This window comes from Arctopsyche grandis, chromosome 12 (genome assembly GCF_051622035.1).
Source record: "Arctopsyche grandis isolate Sample6627 chromosome 12, ASM5162203v2, whole genome shotgun sequence".
NCBI classification, from domain to species: Eukaryota; Metazoa; Arthropoda; class Insecta; order Trichoptera; family Hydropsychidae; genus Arctopsyche; species Arctopsyche grandis.
Window position 1 is genome coordinate 5,441,365 of NC_135366.1, and position 22,073 is coordinate 5,463,437.

The following is a 22,073-nucleotide window of genomic DNA, read 5'->3' on the forward strand; positions in this document are numbered from 1 at the left end:
CGAAACGCCCTGTTTCCTGGAAAAAGCACGCTTCCAGTCCTACCTCTAGTTATAAGTAAAGAGCGGACCACTTTGCGCCGTTTATTGTTCATTCTTCGTTGTGCTTTGTTAATTTTTATGATGAACCTTTTTTATGCTCTCTAGCTTTGTAGTTTGGCTTTTTTCCTGGAAAATAGACCCGAAACGCCCTGTTTCCTGGAAAAAGCACGCTTCCGGTCCTACCTCTAGTTATAAGCCAGCAGTATGGCTCGATTGTTGCGTTTATGTTTAGCGTCGAGAGGTTACCGGGTTCGATTCCGTGCTTATCTTAAATACTGCTGGTCAGACTTGCACATTTTAGCCAGCAGTATGGCTTAATGGTAGCGTGTATGTATAGCACCAAGTAATCAGTGGGTTCGATCCGCCATACTGCTGGTTAGGTAAAAGTCAGAATCCTCGACAGGGTGGACCCTCTAGGCTCAGAAGCGATGCTAGTTTGACCCGCTCCTTCCTGTCATTGGTTGCTCTTTGCGAGTACTCTAGTATTTCTGTGCCCGGAATTAACTCGACTTTCACCTGATGAAATACTCCGACATATACTGCCTGGTTCGCATATAATTTCGGACGGTTGGGCAGCGTACGGAAATATTCCGAATTCCGGTAAAAGTGGTTATAATTTCGTGGATCCAAATGATAGTGAAATACATACGCAAAATATGTGGATGCGTGTGAAAAGAAAGATGAGGCGTCAACTAGGCACAACGCGTGCCCGTTTTGATTCATATTTAGATGAATTTGTATTGAACCATAAACGAATGTGTGTATATTCGATTCGCAATATGTGGAATATTTCCGTACGCTGTCCAACCGTCTGAAATTATATGCGAACTAGGCAGTATATGTCGAAGTATTTCATCAGTTAAAAGTCGAGTTAATTCAGGGCACGTCAATACTAAAGTACTCGCAAAGAGCAACCAATGACAGGAAGGAGCGGGTCGACCGAGCCTCGCTTTCGAGCCGACAGGGTCCGCCCTGTCGTGAATTCAGACTTTGTAATGTAAAATAATATTGATCGTGGTCGTATAAACGATTCTTGCAATTTTCAATTCAATTTTAAATGTGCTTTAATAATGGATTGTTTTTGATGGATATGGACGTCGTGTTGTTGATTATGTTATTTTTTTTCTGCGTGACGCCTTTATTTATCGAACGTTCGTCTTTTGTTTTCGTTTGAAACTTGAATTTTTTTCATACAATTTTTTAAACGGATTTTACATTGTTATTAATGTATGACGTATATAAAACGAAAAAATCTTTTTACGTCACAGTCAGAAGAATAAAAACGACCATTAATTATACTGGACAAATTACTTTTTTGCATTGTTTTTTCGAAGATCAGATTAAAACCCGAAATTATTATAAATACCCATTATATGGCAATTTTATTTGTTATTTTAGTATCGTTTCTAACTAAATATCAGGAAGGCCTAACAGGTAGTTTCCAATGCGCCTTCCTGGCCAATTACAAACATCGATAAACAATTTATAGAGTAATTTTACAGATATGGATAAATTTTGACAAATTCTGATAAAATTACATTTTCAAGCATTTTGCAGGAAGTCGCTGAATATCAAGGTGTTGAAAAACTCGGTTACTCGACTAGTCAATTGAGTTGGAAAGTCACATTATTGTTTTGAACACATTCTTAGAATTATCACAATACGATACTATCTATCTAGCAAGTATTAACGCATCATTGAATTCCAAAAGATTCGTAAAAGCATCAGAGCTGTCAAAACTCAACTGTTATATTACAATTGGCGTACATTGTTGAATGTGTATTTGCGCTTGTAGAGATATAATTTACTAGGTGAATTGTATTCGAATATGAATGACCTAAAACGCCAGATGGAATATATTACAACTGAAAATACACTTCGAATGAAACATTTTACACACTCCACGATGAAATACACCGAAAAAGTTGGGCAAACTAATCTCGAAAAATTTTAAGTTCGTTGAACGAGGTAGGCCCGAAAAATACATACTGAAAACTATACGATTTCAAACATATAGTTTTCATTTTTGCTTTACAAAAAAATCGTCGAAAATAAATTTAAAACTAGTGGTTTTACCCGGCTTCGCTCGGTATTTGTAATATAAACCGCTTAAACACATTTTATCAAATATATTTGAATAGCTTTATTTTATATAAATTTATTTAAATATTCATTTATTTTTTTCAATAAATTGACTGTCACGAACAAAAAAAAAACATATGCATATACTAAGTCTCTTTCGAGATTATATGTATACCAAAATGCGGCGCCTGCGCTCCCGGCGCCCCTCGGGGCTGGAAGCGAATTTATTTGTCGTAATGGAAACTTTGACTTGGTTTCGTTTCCCACCCAACTATAGTTACAAAGTCTCTTTCGAAATTATATATTAGATTATAAAATCTTCATTTAGTAGGTAGGCATCAGAGAGATGTAATAAGAATAGAGGGGCCCTTACGAATAAATAATTGTTGTCAATTTAACGCGGTACGTCTCTATAAATACGCTACATCGCACGGAATACAATTGGATCAATTTAATTATAAAAATGTATCCCATGTTGTTTATTGTGTGCCCATCTTGCGAGTAATATAAACACCAAGCGTCAAATACGACTGATGCTAAAATTATTTAGATCTGTCCGTGGACAGAATGTCACTTGACAGAAATATAACACCTACAGCCACTTCTATACATTTCTCTGGTAGGCATCTTTAGTTGAGCTCATGGTTACATAGTAATATTAAATTTAAGATAATCCAAAAGGTTATTTACAAGTTTTAGTAAGATTTTTCGCTAAAATCATACTAAAACCTGTAAAAATCTACATACATACATATTTATTTTATTTTATTTATTTTTATTTTACATATATACCAGGAAGGCCTTACAGGTAAATCCCAATGCGCCTTCCTGGCCAATTACAAATACAAATACAGCATTTTTATTATAAGTCGTTGAATTGCGAGACACTGAAAAAACTCGCAAATTAACGAGACATCTATGAATTGTACATAAATTTTTATTGTACATCAATCAAATTTTTCAAATAGTGGTGACATAGTAGGTAGGAAGGATTTTTAGCCAATTTTTTTTTCCGGGAACCGTTTCAACAATGAAATCAGAGAAAATTGGCAAACTCTGATAGGAAACGATCAACCTGTAGTCACAAATCCAGGTCTGACCAACAGCATACTCTGAAAAATTCATTTTCATTCAGGGATAGAACCCGGCACCTTCTTGACGGTAAGCAGAAGCTTAACGTCCGAGCTATGCTGCTGGCTGACATATGTATATTAGGCGTGAAAACATTTCATTATCACATTCACACTCGATTTGCTTCAACTTAAGCAAATAAAATCAACAATCCAAATTTTATCCATATTATTCTCAATAACAATAAATGTTATATATGTACTATATAAAAAAGACCGTTGTGTGTATTTAATTCGTTTCTGATTAGCTGTAGTTAAATATTCATATTATTCGAATGAAATAAATTTCATAAGAAAAAGAGTACTATTAGATTCATATGTAAACTTTAAATACAAAATATTCAAAAAATGTAAATTAATAAAAATATGTATTGTACATGTACATGTGTATTTAAGTACATATTAAAATGTCATAATCTAATATATAATTTCGAAAGAGACTTTGTATGTATGTATTTATGTAGATATGTAAATTTTTGGTTCGTAGAATCCGTGACGTTAAATTTAATAAAAAAACAAATGAATATTCAAATAAATTTAAGTAAAATAAAGCTATTCAAATAAATTTAATAAAATGTTTACTATTAGATTAGCCATGATTAAGCGGCTTATATTACAAACACCGAGCGAAGCCGAGTAAGACCACTAGTACCCAATAAACAGGCCCGAATTTTCGTATACATTGTAATTTTGGTTTGGTACAAGTTATTATTACCTTAAATTGATCTCATTTGATCGATATAACGGCAATTCCCGTTTAAAATTCGACCGTTTCAGAAGTTTACAAACTTTTTCATACTAATTGCAGTGCAACAGTAAATTGCCCACTTCTAATCATACATTATATATAATATTTATGTGTCTCGTGTGCTTCGGTGCGCGAATTACTGCCTCAGACACTCGGGAGAGAATCGAATTAACCGCAAATTAAATCGAAATCTATCGAATTAAGTGTGTAAGTGGGTTAACCGCGAGTGCGTGCCGCGAGATGACTAGCGTGTATGGGATTATTTAGTATTTGCCTTGTTACAGTAGTAAAGTAAGCGCTCTCGGAAAATCTGATATACTTTCTCGGAGGTGGCGTGAAATTTTCACACGATATTGATTAAAAAGTTCGCGTGACCAACACTCTACTTTATCTTTGTTGTAGCTGCTAGTATTTTTCATTTTGAATGAGAGCTGTTACTTTTTTTACAAATATTTTTGGTTACAATATGAAATCGTGAAACATGCACCGGACGAAAGCGTGATTTTCGATTATTTTTGCAACTATGTATGTATGAACTAACGTGTCTACTTCAGTTAAATTCAGTTACATATATTCGCGTAAGCTACCACTACCTCTAAAATGTCGGCAAACATTAGAAGTAAGCATTTTCCTTTTTCAAATACGTCACAAGTGACCCCTGTACGTCTATATACATACATATACAAACGCCAGTACTTCTCAAGATAGTCAATCTTATATTTATTCAAGTATTGTGCCCGTTGATGTCTCAACGGGTGGTTTTGGAAAGGAATTGATACATAAAACAACACCTGAGGCTATTGACGCTATAGTTTCAGCATGCACAGCCCTTATACAATTCGTATTTACGCTACATAATACTCTTCTCATTATTTAGTGTGTTATTTATTTCTGTCCACCTGCCCCCTCATTCAATCCCCACACGCTCGCCCGCGTATAAAATAACATACGGGTTTGGTGCAAACGATCGACAAGCGCCAGACAGACTGAACCACAGTTTAACTGGATGGCTGCTTTAAACGCAATTCTCGACTTCACGAATGATAGATTGCACATCAGATGACAAGTAACCTTTCGATGTGCACAGATGCAATTATTAAAATTGAGTTGGATCTTTCTGGCGAGTTTAATAAGGCGAAATTCGGAACTAAAATATCAGAAGCACATAACGTATACAGAGTAAGTATGTCGGGACTTCGAGTAGATTTCGCTTAATGTAAGTGCGAGCAGTGCGCATGCATAAGGTACACGTGTCGTTAATCTGTGGTTCAGTCTGTCTGGCGCTTGTCGATCATTTGCACCGCATCGATAACATACATGTCAGTGATCATGGCGTGATCTCTTGTATTATTATTTATTTATTTTACATAGATATATACCAGGAAGGCTTGACGGGAAGATCCCAATGCGCCTTCCTGAACAATAAATTACAAACAATGCAGATTTTTATTACATAAATCACTATATTTCGAGAAGCCGAAGAACACGAAATTAACAATTATTTAATTAATCCATTGAGACATGGATTTTTAGACTTAAATTTTTACTTAATTTTTACATAAATTTTTAAAAATTGTACATACATAATACAGAATATTTGTGATTGCAGGTAGGATGATTGTGTAGGATGATTTTTTTGCCAATTTTAAGGAACCGTTTCAAAATCTGATAAGAAACGATCGACTTGGATTCACAAACATCCTAACCAGCATTATATTAAATATTAGCCCGGGATCGAACCCAATAATCTCTTGGTGCTAAACATAAACGCAACCACTGAGCTATACTGCTGGCTTATGCACTTATGAACTTGTGATGATATTGTAAAGGTTCGGTGATTATTTCGCACAAAAGTGATCTCGCACACGTCATTAAAATCTCGATCACGGAACATCTGGCACCCGAAAACTCCATCCATTGAGAGCTACCCACGTGAACTCGAGTTATCGAGTGCGAGATATTCCGTTTAAGAATTGTATATCCATATTTGTCCATGCAAAAGAACATACCGCTTCGGTTTTATAAACATGTGTGATTTAGTTTCGTAGCCTAGAATAATGCATGATGTATTATTAGGTTGGCATGCATGAGTTGAATAATGGTTGAGTTGTTATCTTGTACATGTGACGATTAACGAACAATTAGATAGTTGTGGTGCTCCGCCGAGTAAACAATGTTTTAAACCTGTCTCCCGACAACCAACTCCTACATATATATACTATAGGGAATTCACGGTATGTAAACAAACGTTGGCGATGAAAGTAAATTGAAAAATTATATGAGAATCTTATGAACTAATCAATGATAGAGCGTTTCTTAAATCGTTTTAATCAGTTTGAAAACGCGCATCCATAGAATTTGTATGTATCATAATATTAAAATTTCGATCCAAAATATAGTGAATAATCATTCTTAATACAAAACAGTCATAACAAGACTAAAAAAAATATTATTAATGTATGTATATACATATATGTAGATCCATACTCAATTTTATGGTATAATTTCAATTAGCATTCAACTTATAATTGAAACCCAGACTAAAGTAAGAAATATTTTAGATTTTCTCGGTTAATCAGATTCGAAGAAATCTACATAAATCGGGTGTCTTCTTTCAAAACTTTCTGGTTTTCACTCAATTATTGAAACCATTTAAGGCCGTCGTGATTACATTAACTGACAGGCCAACTTATAGATAAGATCAGATTGTAAATATATTCGGCATATGCACATACATATATGCAGAACATACATACATACATGTACACCTACACTCATAAAGTCATAACCCAGTATATATTATACATACATATATGCTAATTAGGTTTAGTACCATATACATATAATCTGCAAGCGACAGAATTTGTTCAATTCTTGTCATCTTCTATTAAATACTAGTGTTGTGATCGTTGAAATTTCAACGGGTGGTTGTGGAAAAATAATTGATACATACATTAACATAAAGTTATCATATACATATATAATATCGCTATTCTGTGTGTCTGTACGCTCGCCGTACTATAATAGTCATTTCGATTCGACATATGTATTATACATATGTACGCCACAGCTAAAACATTGCCAACAGAACGTACGAATATAATAACAAAAGAAAAAACTTCTATATATACGGTTTGCTACCAATGTTTCCTATAGGCTAATAGACGGCGCATTTACCGCCATATATTGAAAATTTATTTAATAAATTGATTCATTAATTTTTCTATTGATATTTTATATTGTTTATATGTTGGTAGGTAGGAAGTTTTTACCATTTTTTCATCATATTAAACAATTAAATAAAAATATTAAATTAAATATATTTAAAAGGTATTCGGCCGCGTGCAGATCGAACACAGTACCGACACATATATTTTATTTATTTTTATTTAATAACTTAATATGCCAACACGTATGCGATGATATTTCATCGGGTACAACACTAGTATGTATGTATAGGTATAATGATAATAACAAACAACAACAATTGCTCTAGTCGGATTCGGGAATTGGAACTGAAATAAAATTCAGGAATCGGAACTGAAATATGAATCAAGAACCGGAACTGAAATAGGAATCCGAAATTACTTCCAAAGTCCGATATATAAATTAAATATTACATTATTATACGCACAGCATACATACTACACGTACAACATACATTCCTGATAATTAAAAATTGTATTGTTTTGAAATCTTCATACTTGACGATGCACTCGCACATACATATGTACATAAATTCAGTCCGTTTTTAAATTTGACATAAGAAACATTTTGAAGACTCTAACCATTTCGTACCGAATCATTACCCTACATTTATTTATTTTTTCCTTTAAACAAAATAACAGTAAATTTAACTTCCGAAGACATATAGTAAATTTATCACCATAATGAAGCAAGCTTTCATCAAATGAAAAAAAAAACGGTTTTATTGAGGATGAAAGATGTAGTTCACTGAACTTTTGACTTTCTATTTATACATACATACATATATGCATGTGTTTAGACAATGACCTGCAGATTGGCTCTAGACCAGTTTTGCTAATTTAGATGATTCCCATGACTCGTATCATTTCAATTTCACGGCCAATAAATAGATACATAATGTTATGTATGCATTTATGTAAATACTGTCAACACATTGCGGGTCGGACGCGAAACTCTCGGGTCGTTAATTTTCTTACGCGCTCATAATTCGTTTTGTACACCCCACCCCACAACTGCTACACAAATTGGATAATAATTGTCGGATTAACGACCTTATGAATAACATTTTGACGTTTTAAAATTATTCGTACACGCAATTTTACTATCGCACGTTCGTTGACTCGTTAAACGATTCGAATATATGATATACATATGTATATAATATAACCTTAAATTGGATTATTTGGATATTAAATAAATTTGATGAATACTTGTTGGGTTAAGTGTATTGCTGGTTGATTGATATGAAAAATATTATTAGCCGTTTACAACAGTATTATGTAGAATTGGTTCACTTCGTCGTCTGGCTGCTCTAAATGATTATTTCATATTACATATTTGAGTGCTAAATGATCGGCGTGAAGATTAGAAATCTAATCAAGTGATATCCAAAATTAACTTTTAAACATTTATTCTAATGTATGTCTTAAAAAATTTATAAAAATATCATTTTTTTAATAGTTTATGTGAAACCAAGATGATAAGTAATGAGCGGACCAAGTTGGCGCCGTTCTTTGTTTATTGTTCGCCGTGCATTGTTCATTTTTATGATGAACTTTTGTTTTACACTCTAGCTTTGTAGTTTGCTATATTTCCTGGAACATAGACCCAAAATGCCCTATTTCCTGAAAAAAAAGCACGCTTCCTGTCCTACCTTCAATGGTAAGAGAGGCTCCCAAAGAGGGTGTCCCGACAAAACCGCGCGGGACATAAACGCTTGGAAAAAACCGCGCAAACCAAAATAATGCAGCAGCAAAGTCGCGCGACGCATATATAAACAAATATAAGCAAGAAAATAAATGATGTAAATATCAAAAACGGGTCTAACGTATAGGAAAAATCCGATAGCGCACAGTAATGATAAAATAAGAATCGATTATTTATTTTAAAAGTGTACTCCAAATAATATGTATTAAATATTTGGAGATCCTCTCGAGGTCCCTTCCGAACCCAAGGGCTCGCATGCACCGCATACCCCCGTGCCAAAGTTGTTACTCCACTGTACATATGATTACAATTACAAACAATCTAAGTTGTGAACTTACACTGTTATAAATTAAATTCAAGTGCTGATTTACTTTGATGACCAATGTCAAATTAAAAAAAAAACTACGTACATAGATAAAGTAATAAGTTATGTACGTACGGTATACATATGTATGTATTTTTAAAATACGGTTCCTGCAAAAATCTTCTTTCATTTCTTTTAAAGGTCAATGTCTAAAACCAAAAAAATAACTTGTTTTCTATAATATTTATAGGTCAAACGGTCAATAACAAATTTTATTTTTGCACAACATTCTATGTATGTGTGTTCAACACTTGTGAAGAGTCTCGGTGATTACAACAAATGTCTACACCCTTCACATTACCTAAACACAATCTAATTACCTAAATACAATCTGCTTTAGATCGTCGACTTAAGTCTTTAGTTAATATTATATTAGATATATTATGAGAATTGTAAATACGTTTTTGAGCTATTTTTCCTACTATGTCGTACATTAACATTAGAATAATATAAGAGTCTTTAGTTAATATTATGTATTAGATGTATTATGAGCATTTATCATCATCATCATCATTTACAGCCATTCGCCATCCACTGCTGGATGAAGGCCTCTCCAACACGCTTCCATTCGTCTCTGTTTTGCGCAACACTCATCCATCTCACCCCGCACATTTTTCTAATTTCGTTCATCCATCTTCCTTGCGGTCTTCCTTTTACCCTTTTGCATTCTCTCGGCTACCATTCAAGCACTTCTTTTGTCCACCTTTGGTCCATCCTCCTAGCTACGTAACCCGCCCATCGCTATTTCAATCTCTTCACTTTATCCACTATGTCCACTATAAGAACTATAAAATAGGTTTTTGAGCTATTTTTCCTACTATGCTGTACATTAACATTAGAATAATATAATACTATGATTACTAACAAAATTAAATTAAAATTGTAAAATAGAAAATTATCAGTAGATCAGTAGCCTAAAATAGATATAAGATGTATTTTGAACATAATTTAGTAATAATAAAAAGCATTTTAAAATCAAAAATCAAATATACATATGTAAATGTACACAAATAAAATTATTCGTACTGAATGTAAACGTCTTTCCCAGTCAATTGTGATTTTTTAGATTATCCGGATTTTTCATTATCCGACTACCTTTATCTCCAATTAGTCCGGATAATCGAAGTTCTACTGTATGTATGTAGCATCGTCTTTAAAATCTGTAGCAAAATATCTACTTCTGAAAGATTCCGACATTGACCTTTTAAGAACCAAAGTTTCACCAACGTATGACGTCAGCACGATGAAATCAATGCGAAGTGTTTTCAACGTTACTATTTAAAATATGAATAAATCATAAATATTAGTGTTTCGGATATGCGACACACTTGTACACTCATATTTGAACGAGTCTCTATTTATTCTAATTTCAAAACAGTCTCTAATCACAACTGAATACGCTCGTGCCCAAACGATATGCGAACGACAAAATTGAGCAAGCAAAAACAACATCAATATTTACACGTTGTGCAAAAATCGAATCTATATTACCCAACCGAGGTGAAAAATATTTTTAAATTATCACAAACAATGCCGAAATCGCATCACAACTGCAATCATTTAAGGTCAATAAAATTTAAATAATATCACACATAGATAAATTCATAAATACGCGCCATTAAAAAAAACATACATACATATTAATGTCAAGGAGTCACACTAATTGACGTTCCGAGACATCATAAAATCATTAGCTGACTGCGTTTTGATGAAGTCGTGGATTGATGATTTGATGCTCTCCGTGCATACGTATGTATGTACGTTCATACGTAATAATAAATTACACCGTAATTTGAAACAAACGATCCATTATATTATTTAATGTATTTAAATTGAAACACTTATTAGACACATTTCGTTAATTCAATCGCCCGAGGTGCATACATTAATGTGGCTAATTTATTTGCTTAGATTCCGTTAAATAACTTTGCGAAAAAAATCGCAGTTCATTGACACTCGAAACTTTTGGGTTGGTTTCGGCGGAAAATTAGTCTCGGGCAGTTTTCAAATTTTCGTCAAATTCTAGTCGAGTATTTTCTTCCGTATTTTCCGAGAAAAGCCACGACTCGACGACACGCAGGCCTTAGGAGAAAAAAATAAAATTACGGTACTATAATGTGATACGGCACGATAGGGACCCCAATAAAAACGCAAAATCGATTTTGGCAACGCAAAGTCGTTACGGGACGGATTGGACTCCTTTTTTACTATTTTTTACTTTTTCCATGTGTGTTCGATTTATACTTTCTACCTATATTGGTTAGCACAATAGAGAAAGTGAGTGGATTTTTATGTGGTTTATTTTTATGTTGGTAGCTAATGGGTTAAATATCTAGAGTTCGTTGATAAAAGTTAAAAGATAAAAAGGTTATAATAATTGAAGTGGAAAAAATCAGCAGCAACGATTTCATTTTGGAGAAGTTGTCATCCAATAAAGAATTGTGCGGGAGGCGGGAACAATCATGAAATGATTATGTCAATATATATTCCACTTGTTCACTTTTATTTTAATTTAAACCTATTGAATTTTGTTAATTATATTTATATTATTCTGCGTATACTTTTGTCTATGTTAAAATACATATATTATCTGGCCACCTTGGTTTGTGACTCCAGATCGATCGTTTCTTATCAGAGTTTGCCAATTTATCTGATTTCATTGTTGAAACGGTTCAAATATAAGTTGGTCACAAATATCTGAATTTGATATATGTACAATATGTAAAAATTGATGTACAAGTCTAAATCCATAGATATCTCTGTGGAATTATTAATTAATTGTTTATTTTGTGTTCTTGAGCCTCTCGAAATAGAGCGATGTCATTAAAATTTCTTAAATGTTTGTAATTAAATGTCTAGGAAGGTGTATTGGGGTTAACCTGTAAAGCCTTCCTGGTATATTCTTTGTAAAATAATATTGATCGTGGTCGTAAAAAGGATTCTTGCAATTTTAAATGTGCTTTAATAATGAATTGTAGTTGATGGATATGGACGTTTGCCAATTTATATGATTTTCATTGAAATGGTTCCAGCTAATTGGCAACCTTTACCATTTCTCGCAATTTTCGAGTCTTCAGCTTCTCGAATATCAATGATTCGTATAAAATGCTGCAAATCTACCTTTCTATTGCATATTAATGTTTGTCTGTCTGTCTATCACGTATGCGTTCCTATACCATTCAACCGATTGCGATGAAACTTACATGAGTTATTGTGTGTATGTCCGCGATGGTTTCTGTAAAAAAAACGCCCAAAAACGAGAACGGGAACGGGAAAACTGGAATGAATGGCATTGCAACGCAATAATTTCAAACGTGTTCGCCTCGCCACCTGCGCTGTTAGGGTAAAATAAACAATTGAATAATTCCAAATTCGTTCGCTCGCCTCCTGCGTTTTTCCATCAAATTATCACTACTGTAATTTAATTTGATTATTAAGTATTAATTTGAAACTGAAACATTTACTTATCGAAACACATCGAGAAACGGGAATTGCATGCGTTATTGTGGCATTGCATCGGATGCCGTATACATATATGCTAGTATATATGTACAAATAAAAAATCGGAATTCAATAATATCGAATGGTAAATAAGTAGTATTTTCATGTATAATATTAAAAGATTATAAATAAATTTAAACAAAACTTGATTTCTGACATAAATTTCGCACTTTATATTCAGGAAGCTTGTCCACTTAATAAATAAATAATTACAATGTGTTGTCGATACACCTAAACCAATCGTAAAATATATTTATGACTCTCAAAAGAAAATTTGACGCCATTATACTTTTTAAATTTAGCTCTTCTGGACTAAGAGTTTGATAACTAACCAGCTTACCAGCTTATTTACATATGATGATATTAGCTTAACAGCAAAGCTTACCAGCATTTTTTTTTGTTCCTACCATGTTCTGACCTTAAGATATATTATAATTTAATTCAAACATAGTATCTCCAACAACCGAGTTATCATTATGGCAATATTTTTTACGATTTGGTATCCAATTTCATATTAAAAAATGTGCCATTAGTTTGATGTATTCAAATACGATTATTTTCTTCATAAAAATACAATTAAATTAATTTACATATATTTAAGTACTAGCTGAACCCGGCATGCGTTGCAATGCCAAAATAAGGCATACAATCCCCGTTCCTGTTCCCGTTTTAAGTGATGGTTGGAGCTCAACTAACGTCTCTTCAACGCCGTATCGTCATAAACCAACTTGTTAACGTGGTTGTCAACAAACACATTTCCTTGACTACACAACGGCGCTTCAAACTTTCGCGTCAGTAAAATCGTAATTACAAATATTATTATTATTAAGAAATTTTTCCCCGTTTTTTTTTCATAGTAAGCTTCCCGGACATGCATACAACAAATCCTGAAAGTTCCATCGTAATAGGTTGAGTGGTTTAGGAGCCTATACGAGACAGACAGACAAACAAACAGACATTGAATTTTATATACATACATACATATATAGACTAGCTGAACCCGGCATGCGTTGCAATCCCTCAATAACGCGTGCAATTCCCGTTCCTGTTCTCGTTCCCGTTCCCTTTCCCGTTCCGGTTCCGCAGATATTCAGTTTTATATATAGGTATAGATATATTTTTTGACGTGGGCCATCCGCTGTGTGTTTGTGGTACAGCCCTGAATGGACAGTAGATTCAAGTGTTAGGTAGGCGCGGCGCGATTATTGTCACACTCGCAGCATGATGCGTCGAAGACGGGAGGATAACTTTACTTTCGCGTCAGCAAAATCGTAATTACGAATATTATTATTAAGAGGTTTATTAAGAGGTATTATTTTCGCAGTAATCTTCCCGGACATTCATACAACAAATCCTGAAAGTTCCATCGTAATCGGTTTAGTGGTTTAGGAACCTATTCGAGACACGTAGGCAGACATTCATTTTTATATACATAAATGTACGAGTATATAGAAGATTGTAAATTCAATATTGCCTGTGGGCAATAAAAACATTTTTTGCACCGGTAATAATGATTCATTCGTGGGCAATTTTATGTACGTGTTTACATATCAGGTGTTTACCATAGCAATATTAAGATTCAGGTGACGTATTTATTTGATTTTCCCAACCGGAAGTATTGCTTATCATCTCGTAAATATGTCTTGTCCGTGTGCATATTATTTAAATTACATAAGCCACTAGAGAATTGTTTGTTGACCTCATCTTACCGACATACATACATATAATATTACATTATTATGTATATACATATGTGTACTTTTCTATAATTCGCACTATCTGTGATTTTTGCGACACAGATGACGAATAGATAAACCTTGAATTCAATAAAAAATTCAATATTAAATTGCAACAACTTTTACAAAAACAAAATGCCACACATTTTTTGCATCGTCAATTTCGCTATATTTTTATTATACCAAAAACGAAATATTCGTCTATACCAAAACATACTATGCTAATGCAAATGGTAATAATAAAAATGTTATCTTTTCCTTTTTTTCAGATACTATCTATCGTTATACATGTTTTTTTTTGTTTGTTTGCACAGAGCTCGCAGATATTACGAATACTACTCGCATTAATCCTCTGACATTGAAAATCTGCAATTCATATTCTATTTACAATTGCGGTGAATTTAATTCAGATTAGGTTTAAACACTCTTGTCGGAATATTCCGGGCCTCGATTAATTTGTTATTCTAACAGCAAATTCGTCGGAATAACGTTTTGAACATTGCTTTTACAACTAAGCCATTCTATTTGCATATCCATTTAAAGCTTTAAACTGTTTCGGAATTTATCGAAGAATTAACGCTGAGTTTCGCCAGATCCTTGTATACATACATAAACGTACACAGAAATGTATATATATATATATATATATATATATATATATATATATATATATATATATATTCAAATGCACTATTTATTTAAGCAAATCAACGATTTTAATCAAACATACATATACTGTGACTGTATATATGTAAATAAATATAATAACAACCACTTAAGAACCTGCACAGTTGTTATAATTATTTTCTAGGAAACATTATCATTTATATATTATTAATTTACATACAATATCACATTGATTAATATTAATTTGTTATTCTTTTGCTGTATTCGATCCATTATTATTTATTTTTAATCAATACAGCTACTCAATGAAGTATCGTGTGAAATGTGAAGGCTTTCTCCGATGTGTGTGTGTCTGTATTGACTATCGACATTTCAATATCGGTTTTCAATTAATTTTATAAATGTATATATGGACGTCCTTGCTTTTTAGTGCAGCACGTCAATTTCAGTCTTTTAAATTTACATACATAAAGCCGTTAAAACGGAAAATTTGTCGAAATTATTATGAGAATATTGAATTTTGAAACGAATGCAACGCTAATTTTGCATTAAAAAATGATTAGATAGATTTCCTTGCCTTGTGTTTTCAATTTCACTTCTTGCGCTTCCTTCTTCGCTTTCGCCATTTCTCATCTTCAAAAATTGAGTTGATAATTATATACGTAGTTTATTAGACAAAAAATATTCGACTGTTCGCTAAAAATAAATTCACATTTATCTCTCTCTATGTTACAGTGAAAGTATATATCTATATTATTATTTTTTTTTTTTACATATATACCAGGAAGGCCTTACAGGTAAACCCCAATGCGCCCTCCTGGCCAATTACAAATTACAATTACAATGCAGCATTTTTATTACAAGTCGTTGAATTACGAGACACTGAAAAACTCGCAAATTAACGAGACATCTATGAATTGTACATTAATCTTCAAATAGTGGTGACATAGTAGGCAGGAAGGATTTTAGGTAAGAAGGGAACCGTTTCAACAATGAAATCAGAGAAAATTGGCAAACTCTGATAGGAAACGATCGACCTAGAGTCACAATACCCAAGTCTGACCAGCAGCACTACAGGTGTACTCAGAAAAATTATTTTCCAAACGAGGTCAGCTCATGGGATCGAATCCGGTGCCTCTCGGTGTTAAGCAGAAGCTTAACGACCGAGCTATGCTGCTGGCTATATGTTACAGTGAAGGCATATTTCAAGTGAACCAATTAGTGAAAATGTATGACCAAACCGAGCAATATGGCAAAGTTTGAAAACAATCGGATAAGAACCCAAACATTGTCACACCACCAAAGTAAGATGAGGTTTGTAAAAAATGCCCCTCTCTCAAATAACTCGCACGACAGATTCGATTTTCTCCCGTCTTATCATACGTCAAATGGGTTGCCAGTAATAAAAATAAAATTTGAAAAAATAAATACCGACCCTAACAACCCAATCTTAAATGAATACGGCCAACCCTTACTTAGCCTAACCTACACTAACCCTTAAATAATACCAACCTATCCTAACCCTTAAATAATACTAACAATCTGATTTTAAATGAATAAAACCAACCCCGAAAATGTAACTGGTTATGATTTCACTGAAACGTCAGTGAAAATATATTTTCACTGCGACATATACAACATACATACATACTGTTGCGTAGGGGTGGGAGGAGGATCCAAGTAAATGGCCAACAGTCGTTTCACAGCATTTATTGATGATTAAGGAGATACACGCACTGGCAGTGCTCAGTCCAGAATGACATGATATCGCCTACGTACCGCCTTAAAAAGGGTAGATCTCTCAGGACGTCTAATCTGTTTACCTGTTGTATAGTCACGTATTCGGATATGTATTTCCACGACATTGGGTCTCCCCGTACCGATTCTGAGAAAAGACTAATAACGGTGATTGTTTAGCCTGAATGCACTTAGAGTCCAGATATAATCCTGGAAGTAAGTGCAAGCACTTAGTTAATCCGATAACAGATATCCGTTGGTCTTAGTGCAAGCACTTAGTTAATCCGTTAGCAGATAACCCTTGAACGGTCACATAGTCTCTGGGATACTATTCGCTTAATCTGCGGCGTACGTAACAATACTATAGTCAATCCGATGTACGAGAACCGATCATGCTGTCGCATTCATGTAATGTGTTGTAACATTGTAAGGACGTCAAATAATTTATTTATTTTCTTTTTAATTATTTCTTATTCAACTATGTAATATTATAACAATATAACTAGCAGCGTAAACTAGCGGTTAGCATATATGCTTTCGAACATAGTGGTCACGGGGGGTTCAAGTCACATTACATAGTTACTGCTGGCTAGACCTTGGTTTGTGACTCCAGGTCGATCGTTTCCTATCAGAGTTTGCTAATTTCTCTGATTTTCAATGAAACGGTTCCTATAAATTGGCAACCCTTACTAATTTCTTGCAATTTTGTAGTGTTTTCAGCATCTCGCATTTCGCTGATTCGTATAAAAATGCTAGAAATTTGTTCATAACTGTCTCGCAAATTTCGAGTTTTTCATCTCTAAAATTTGAAGATTTATATAAAAAAAAAATGCTCCGAAAATGTAAGTTTATCACAAATTTATCCATAGATGTTTCTATGATGCTTTGTTTAAATTATTCTAAAATTTTTATATCTATGTTTGTAATTGAATAGGAGGGCGCATTGGGGTTTACCTGTCAGGCCTTCCTGGTATATATTATATATGTATGTATGTATTTAAATTAAGAAATCACCGATTCTCTCCGTAAACTTTGATCATGAATATGGCAAAGTGCTCAATCTGCCTTAGCAAGAGAGGGGTGAAAAAGGAAAATATGATCAGAACAGTATGGACAAATGGGACAGTGTGGACGATAGACGTCAACGTGAACGAAGATGCAGTATTTTCAAACGTGTCTATTACGATTATTTTTCACCATGGTAATGGCGGACGTAATTTCCACTTATATTGATGACCAAACCGAGCAAAATGACAAAGTTTGAAAACGATCGGATAAGAACCCAAACTTCGTCAGACGACAAAATCGATTCTGAACTAAGACGAGGTTAGTAAAAATAAATAAATTCAATGCAAGGTCTTTAATAATATTACTGTAAGTTTTGCTGTCCATAACATGACGTCGACAATTACTTTTATCGTCTAAAACATATAAATTTCCATTAATATAAAATATATACGTATTCCATAAATAAATTAATAATATCAACAACTTTAAATTTTAAAATTGTATTTATGTAGATATTTCAAAACACGAAACACGAACTCAATACTAACAAAAAAACATAGATAAATTAATAAACGTCAAATTATTAAACACACGAACAATGTTGTATTTCTTGATGAAAATGTAAGCCAGCAGCATAGCTCGGACGTTAAGCTTCTGCTTACCGTCAAGAAGGTGCCGGGTTCTATCCCTGAATGAAAATGAATTTTTCAGAGTATGCTGTTGGTCAGACCTGGATTTGTGACTCCAGGTTGATCGTTTCCTATCAGAGTTTGCCAATTTTCTCTGATTTCATTGTTGAAACGGTTCCCGGAAAAAAAAAATTGGCTAAAAATCCTTCCTACCTATGTACTATGTCACCACTATTTGAAATTTGATGGATGTACAATAAAAATTTATGTACAATTCATAGATGTCTCGTTAATTTGCGAGTTTTTTCAGTGTCTCGCAATTCAACGACTTATAATAAAAAAATGCTGCATTTGTATTTGTAATTGGCCAGGAAGGCGCATTGGGATTTACCTGTAAGGCCTTCCTGGTATATATGTAAAATAAAAATAAAATAAATAAAAATAAATACGAAACTGAAACGAAATGTAACTGGCCATCGCGGGTCGAGTGGGTGAATACGATTGCGTTTGTAAGTTTTTTGGCTCGACTATAAGCCGTGTAGCAAATGATAGTTTACGGGTTTGTTGTTTGAAAGTTCAAATGGAACGTATTTACATCAATTACCATAAATCGACATAACGTTTCTATTTTAAGGCAACAAAATTGCTCAATCTGAAGACCTGAAAGAGGCCTAGTTCTATTTCACGAGCGCGCTCTCTGAATATATTACGTTATTGTTTAGTTTCGTATTCATGGGAAAACTCTACATACGATATGGTAGACGAGGAAAAAAATAATAGCAGAGACGTTTGCCGAAAGTCCGCATCATACACAATCGATAATCCGATACGATTTATACATTTGTTTTGTCGCAGAGTGGCAATGCGACAAATATCGAACGTGTACTGACACTTTTCCCAGTCTGCGGTTGGAAAATGGATTCTTTAGCGATTCGTTCGATAGCTAACGTTTAGACCGCAATAAATCAGCTTGGGGGAAAAATGTGGAGCCATTTTTCAGCATCCCTTCCGAGGTATCTTTCAGCCCCGTCCTTGAACTCGAGTCTTATTAAATTACGAAGATCGAAAGCTATAATTTTTCACTAGATTCTCGCTTCCATATATGTACATATGTTACATATCCCTAAAAATTATTTATAACACACCCATATATACTAACTTGAAAAAACTGCATGGCATATATAATATTCCGTTTGTTACAGACATTACTAACAAACTAGCCAGTAGATTATATGACAGAATCACTAATAACCATACTAACACACTTGTGAGTCTTGGCGATTACAACAAAATGTCTATACCCTTCAGGTATAAACACAGATTACCTAATCTGCTTTAGATCGTCTGCTTTAGAGTATTTAGTTAATATTATGTATTAGATGTATTATGAGCATTTATAAGTTTAGTTTTATATGTGTATATCTATTTTAGGGGTTTTCTTTAGGCATTGAGTGTGATTTGGTGGGCTGAAGTGAACTACTCCCTTTTGCAAGCAAACTGAATACCATGCTATGAATTACTTAATTATATGTTCATATTTTTAATTTTTAAAATTACATATTCAAGGATTTGTCAAATTTGATAGATTTTATTATTAAGGATTATTAAGGATTGTAAATAGGTTTTTGAGCTATTTTTCCTATTATGCTGTACATTAACATTAGAATAATATAATACTATGATTACTAACCAAATTAAATTATATTGTAAAATAGAATATGATCATTAGATCAGTAGCTATTCAAATAGATATAAGATGTATTCTGAACATAATTTATATATATAATAATAAAAAAATTAACTAATCGGCAATTACCTCGGTGTAGAACTCAATACATTTTGTAGTTAATTTCAAAATAAATAAAGAAATTGATAAAAATAATAAATTATATCTAGACCAATAATTAATCATTCATATTTTATTGATAACCAGTTGTTTTACCAGGCTTAGCTCAGTATTTGTAATATAAACAGCTTAAACATGGCGAATCTAATAATCTAATTCATCTGCTTTTATATTAAATTTATTTGAATCGAAAAAAAAATATTCAACCAATCGAATCGTCATAGACACTGATTTGTTTTCGATTTCCAACCAACTATAGTTACAAACTTACAAAGTCTCTTTGAGAAATTATATATAATATTAGATGTATTATATATTGTACCAGAATCCGGCGGCTCCCCCGGCGCCCTCCGGGCCTTCGCCCCCAGCGCTCCCCGTCCCCATGTCGTCATGGAAATTTTGACTTATTTTCGAAGTTCCCAACCATTATCCAACCAACAATATTTACAAACAAAGTCTCTTTCGAAATTATATATTGGATGTTAATTAAATTTTATTGTTTAGATAAATCAAAACCGGTATAAACCGGTAGAACCGGTAGCTGAAAGTTTTTTCAGTAGTACGAGCCTTGACAAATTTCGGTATTTTTTCAATCCCTAGTATGTACATACATATATATGAACATAATTCAATCGATTTTCTTTTAACACGGTATATTTTGTATGAAAACAGCCGGATATATACATTTTTTATTCGATTATTAATTTAGCATATATTTTTAAATTAATTAAGTTAATTGGTTTTCTGAAAGCTAAAGTTTCACGCAAATCTAACAAAAGCGGCACATTTACGTACGTACTTCGCTTTTATGCAAAAACTCTCACGAAAACTTCAAATTCAAAAGTGAACCATTGTGCTATCTCAAAACTCAAACACACACACTTCCATTATTTAGACGTCTTCAAACTTTTCCAATTACTCGCGTATTCAAACGATGAACGATTTCTAATATATAATATCGTCAATGTAGAGGTCATTCTACGCATCCGGCATATCGAAGTACTAGTAATAACTATATGAAGAGAAAGTGATGAAATTTTATCACAATATATGTACATATGTACCTAAACACAGTGCTCTTGTAAGTTTCAGTCGCGTGTGAAACGACGTGGTCCGTAAAAAAGCATAATAAAACAAAAGTAAAATGTCAAAACGAAACAAAAGCGGTGACTTTTCAACCGTGTCGGTTAAGGTTTGCTGAAAATCACAATGGAACGATCATTCGAGTTAATCACACTGTTCTAAAATTACATAAAACTGGCAAAATTTGCCGAATATCTCTCTTCTGCCATCAATTTTAAATTAACGCTTCGACTAATCTCGATCTCGGTTCGAGAAATTTGCACAAGAATGTACCGTCGTTCGTAATATAGCGGAATCGGAAGAGAAACAGGGTAAAGTTATGAATAGATGTGAATTAAAGCTCAAATTTCACAATATCAACGGTTGATTTATAGCTGTTTCGCTATGAATTTCGATGATGATGACCCACCCATGCATAGTTTCCGAAAAGCCGTTTTAGTTGTCTATTTTTCTTTCACTGAAAAGCGTTTAACTTTCACTGCATTATTGCGCAAAGGCGTTATGCAAAATATGTCATTGGCCAAGAGCACGTGTTGCACAATTAGCTGTGCACGAAAATCGCGCGCAAACCACCTCAAATGCATTTCTTAAAAACCTGTTTTTACAACGTTTTCTTTGACATGACAATG

At 33.4% G+C, this 22,073-nt stretch overlaps 1 protein-coding gene and 1 long non-coding RNA gene across 2 annotated transcripts in view; one reads left to right on the forward strand and one right to left on the reverse strand.

Annotated features, from left to right (window-relative positions):
• Positions 1–22,073, forward strand: part of LOC143920049 (uncharacterized) — a 422,197-nt gene that overhangs the window by 88,033 nt on the left and 312,091 nt on the right. The gene's annotated exons all lie outside the window — the stretch shown is intronic.
• LOC143920039 (uncharacterized) overlaps positions 1–22,073 on the reverse strand; it is a 63,381-nt gene that overhangs the window by 22,091 nt on the left and 19,217 nt on the right. The window lies entirely within an intron of this gene.